We start from the raw sequence: 6,000 nt of genomic DNA, 5'->3' as shown, positions 1-6,000 counted from the left end.
TTGGCACCTCCTCATTTTTAGCTGGAGTATTCTTTGGTTGTTGGACAGGGACTTGACTTCTCACCGGTTGCTGAACAGAAGCTTGACTTCCTGTCACTTGGCTGGTAAGAGTAGGGTAAAAACGCTTCTTGTGTCTAGTAATACCACATGCATAGCAAGTCACATCCTTCCTTGGGCAAGCTGGCTTTATATGATCAGTTTCTCCACACCCATAATAGACAATGGATTCCTTGTCTATTTTGCATTGACTCGAATGATTCCTACCACAAACACGACATGAAGGCGATTGAATAGAAAACAATTGTGACCTGTCGCGACCATGGAAAGCACTCTCAGATTGTGCTTGCTTGCTAGGATCAATTCGAACAGATTGAGCTGGTGGAATAGTGTAAACAGGATTAGTTCTTTCAGTACGTGGATGCTTCGGAGCAGTAAGAGTGGCTCCACGTATCTCTAAGTCATGCTCACGCCTTCGAGCATACTCAACAGCTTTATCAAATGACAGAACATCCCGATTGGCTACAAAATCATGGATTTCATGTCGTAGTCCTTCTAAGAATAACTGAATTTTCTCGTCTTCAGTTGGAATATACTTTGCAGCAAACTGTGCTTTTTGATTGAACTAAGTTTCATACTCATTCACAGTCATTCCTCCTTGTTTAAACTCGAGGACTTCCTTCTCCAATCTTCTCCTCATATCTAGAGGACAATACTTCTCTAGCACACGAGTTTTGAACAACTCCCATGATAAATTTTCCTGGTCGTATCCGTTAAGAGCTTCATATGTCGCTTCCCACCAGACCAAGGCTTCTCCGATGAGCATTGCAGAAGCATAGATAGCCTTGTCTTCGTTATCCACATGAGAGACACGAAATACTTTCTCGGTGTTCTGAATACAAGTTAGAACAACTATGGGATTAAGGACACCAGAAAACTCCGTAACACCACTACTCTTGAAATCTTTGAACAAGGGACGCTTCACCTTTCCGCTTGAAGATTCTCCAGTGGCTTTCTCTTTTCCTTTATCACCATTCTTTTTGTGTTCTTCGAGTGTCTGTCGAATAACACCGGTAAGTTTACCCAAGAGTCGCTCCTCACGAGGAGATACTGGAGTATTCACTTCCTCGGGTTGAGGACCTCCACCGACCTCAGGGGTATGGCTACTTGCTTGTTCAACCATCGTTCTGAAATTTAGGAGTAATATAGAATTTTAAAGCATTAGGATTTATTAAAGCCTAATACTTCACTTAAGTCTTTCATATGGTTTGTATCCATATACTTATAATGATTCAGTTCATATATTGAACTTCCAATAGCTTAAGTCTAAATACCAATTTGTGGCATTTAGTCCGCTTAAAATACTGCTTTGATACCATGATTGAAAGACACCATTCTTTCATAATATTGAAAGACTCAAACTTTCATACTTCACAATAGTATTACTCCAAAACATGCTACATGCATATTCATAAAAGCAATATATTACATTGATAGAGATGTTACAAACTACTGGATACAAACCGACTATTACAAAGTGTTATATAATACATAACTACCCAGGATATTGTAATTTAAATAAACATAAACTGAAGTACAAAAGTATTATTACAAACTATTCTAAATCTTTCAACAATATATGATTATATTGGTTACTTATCACCTGCAATTGTTAAACATTGATAGGGTAAGCGGTGACGCTTAGTGAGTTCAATAATAGATACAATATAATGTTATGTCATATATATACTTCAATATGGCAGAAGCAAAGAGAATCAAGGAGCAATAAAGGCATATGTGAATCATGTGACAAGCTTTTCATAACAATCAATGACTTGATTCAAAGATATACAATCAATGAGACATAACAATTTTCATACTTGATAAACATCAACAAGGCTTCGGCCCAAATGGCACAGAAGACATAAGATTTCTGATTAACATCTTGTTAGATTTTAGGCTTATAGTCATGTCTAACCATTTGCCAATGCCATAGAATAGAAGTCATTCTCTTACGGAGACATGCTCTACATGACCTGAGGCTACATACCAGTACCAATGTGAATCTAAGTCCTTTCACTGATCACATGGTCAAAGGTATTACTTTTGCTATAAAAATAGCGAATAAAATAACACGGGAAAATAACCTGGAATAATAACACTGAAAAGCACATAGCACATATAACACATAACATACAATTGTTTCTACATATTGAACTCACCTTGAAATAACCGGGGTTAAAATAATAATTTAGGCAGCACTTCGGCTCCAAATATGACTTTCTGGTGCGAAACCAGGGTTTTTAGTTGAAAACCGGACTTCACTTGGGCAGAGTTTCGACTTGAAAATAAGATTTTCTCGGGAACTTCGGGGCGTCGGGGCTTGCTTCGGATGTCGGGGATGATAACGGGACTTATGGGGGTTAAAAGTGGCTAAAAATGGGACTAGAGGGTGTAAAAGAGTGACTATGAGCAAACAAAATCGGGCAGCCTCGCACCCTATTTACAGGAGTCCGAAGCTGCTGACTACGTTGGGCGTAGTCCTCATGTACGCGGGGCGTACGTTTCGTGGCAGCAACTCGAATCTCGGGCTTCTACGTGGAGATCATGCGAAGACAGGTAAATGTGGCCTACTCTGGATCATCTACATGCGAAGTACGTTGGGCGTAACTCTCGCGTACGCGGGGCGTACGGCTCCGGATAATACTTTGATTTTTCATTTATTTTTATTTAATAACTTCAAAATCTCATATCTTTCACATATGAACTCTGTTTTTTACGTTCTTTATATGCACACGTAGGTGAGAATATACTCTACAACTTTCGTTTAGTCTTCATCGGCTAATTTTGACTTCATTTTTATTATTATATTTTTAACAGATCGGGACAGGAAAAGTCCGTTAAAAATTCATAACTTCTTCATCCGATGTCCGTTTTCGTCAGACTTTTTTACCGTTGTACTACAAATGACTAGATCTTCAATTCTCGTTCAGGTTGTATCGGCTGAATATCGCTCGATCTAAAATTCGAGTTTTTAGTTGTCTACTGCTAATACAAAACTTAGAAAAATCATAACTTCCTCATACGAAGTCAGATTTTGGCGTTCTTTTTATCGAACTTTTCGATTTAATGAATACTACGACTTTCATTTAGATAACTAAGGCTAAAAAATTAGTTTATCAAAAACTCATTTTTTACATCATTCGGCGTCGTGCCGGTTTTGTCGTGAATCTTCGATTGGTCATAAATTCTACGTTAGAACTTGGATTTCGACGAGGTTTTTGCCTAAATGTTTCTAACGAGATTATCTACAACTTTAAATAATAAAATTTTACTTATTTCAAATTTTATATTTTCGCTGTTTGGCTTTTAATTGGAATCTCATAAGACTTCCAATATTTTATGAGTGATTCTAAACATAGTTTTACTTCATTTCTAGTAAAAACTATCTGTTAGAACTCAACACTCAATTTCTCATAGTATTTCATAATTTTATTTATTACAAAACATGATTTGAAAACGTGTATGTTACAATGACTATACGCGCTTCACTTGGGTCTTCTTCTTGAGACTTAAATTTGACATATCGCAGATCATGATCAAATTCATAAAAGAAATGGAGATCCAAATCAAACTACCAGTCAGAAGGATAAGGAGTGACAATGGAACAGAGTTAACTAATCAACTCTTGAATAGTTTCTTGGTTTCCAAGGGTATCAGTCACAACTTTTCAGCTTCCTACACACAGCAAAAAATGGAGTAGTAGAGTGAAGAAATTGCACATTAGTTAAAGCATCTAGATCAATGTTGAGATTTGCTAACCTTCCTCTCTACTTCACGGTAGAAGCAGTGACAACTGCATGCTTTGTTCAAAACCGAAGCATCATTTTCAAACGTCTTAACAAAACTCCGTATAAGGGCCTCAACAGTCATAAACCAAATGTCAGATTCTTCCACATTTTTGGATGCAGATGTTTTGTGATCAACAACAAGGACCACCTTAAAAAATTTGCACCCAAATTAGATGAAGACACTTTTATTGGCTACTCTACCAACAAAGTGGCCTACAGGGTTCTCATTAGATGTACACGACTGATAGTCGAAAGCTTCAATGTCAAATTTGATGACTATTATGTCCGCAACACTGCTCCATCAATCGAAACAAAATTCATCCTAGAAAGTGATATTCCAGCCTCTTCGGGTCCGTTGAACATAGTTGAAATAAACTATGATGATCTATTTGATCCCCCAGAGACAAATCATTTCTCTGAAATCCTGGTGTCTTCGGTAGCCCAACAACAACATGCTGAGGTATCTAGTCCAACCTTGTCAGAAGATTTGTCACTCAATACTTCCACCTCGCCGGTTGAGGGTGAAAGTTCAACTCCGGTTCAAGTGACAATTAGGAAAGTTCAACTCCGGTTGAGGGGGGGTAGTCGAAAGCTTCGATGTCAAATTTGATAAATATTATGTTCACAACACTGCTCCATTAACCAAAACAAAATTCATCTTAGAAAGTGATATCCCAGCCTCTTCAGGTCCGTTGAACATAGTTGAAATAAACTATGATGATCTGTTTGATCCCGTAGAGACAACTCATCTCTCTGAAATCTTGGTGTCTCCAGTAGCCCAACAACAACACGTTGAGGTATCTGGTCCAACATTGTCGGAAGATTTGTCACTCAATACTTCCACCTTGTCGGTTGAGGGGGAAAGTTCAACTCCGGTTCAAGTGACAACCATCAAGGTTCCAGTACTCGAAGATGGAGCTCCGTTTTCTACATGCAGAGTCACTGTCCAATCAAATGTCTCCTCGGACTTTGAAGATGAAAAATTGAGAATATTGACACAAGCTCAGATTCAAGGGTTATAACTTATTCAACAATCCAGAGATAACTGATGTCATTGGTTCAAAGGGAACCGTCTTCATTTCAACACAGTATAAGCACAAAAAATCTCAAAATAATATAAATAAGGAAATACATACCAGCCACGACATCAGGTGCTACGCAGACCTCCTCCGCTGTGAGCTAAAAAGCTCTCCTACGAGCCCTTGGTGTCTCGACCTTCGATGGCCAACTCTCAGTAGCACGTAAAGCAGTAGGTGTGGAACCCTGAGCTAATCCTTGAATGAGCTGAGGGAACTCGGCCTTCCGATGGCCGTTTTGGTTGTAGTGAAATCAAACTGCAAACCCCTTAGGGCAATCCTTCTCCATATTCCCCTCCTTACTACATTTGTAGCAAATCCTGACCCAACACGATCCCTCGTGACTCTTTCTGCACTTGCCACAAGTGTAACCCTTTTGTCCCCCAACTCTCGTATCAACGAGATTCGCCCGCTTCGTCATTGGCTGCGACTGTACTGTTCTCCGGTCCCTACCCTGGGACTCCTTCTCCTCTCTGGTCTGTAACTCTAGCTCAATCTCTCTCTGCCTAACATTGGTTTGAAGATCAACCAATGTCTGGTATGACGAGTTCACCACGAACTCCCAAATGTCTCTCCTCAAGATACTCAAATACCGACTCACACATGCTTGCTCAATGTACATGTGCTCAGGGAAGAATAACGCCATATCGTGGAACATCCTGGCAATCTCAGTCACTGACTCTGTCTTCTGCTTAAGAGACAGAAACTCCCATGCCAAACGTTCCCTCTCCACCGGGGGAATGTGCTCATCTCGAAACAATTGTGTGAACCTATCCCACGTCACTGCAACATTGTCTGCAGGAGTAAAACTAGTAGTCACAGACTTCCATAAATCATTCACTCCCAAGCAAAGCTGGTTCATCAAACACCGAACTCTCAAATGATCTGGGCATGAGCACATATAAAAGCATCCCTCAATGTCATAGATCCATCTCATGGTAATAATCGAATCTTGTGTCCTGTCAAACTCTGGTGGATTCGTGTTGCTGAACTCCGGAAATGTGACATCCCCAATTTCACGGCCATAAAAGACCGATTTTGTTTATGCCTGTTTGAAAATCAGAGTAATATTTTAC

Source organism: Lactuca saligna, chromosome 8 (assembly GCF_052625555.1).
Source record: "Lactuca saligna cultivar CGN05327 chromosome 8, ASM5262555v1, whole genome shotgun sequence".
NCBI classification, from domain to species: domain Eukaryota; kingdom Viridiplantae; phylum Streptophyta; class Magnoliopsida; order Asterales; family Asteraceae; genus Lactuca; species Lactuca saligna.
This window is presented reverse-complemented; position numbering follows the sequence as displayed.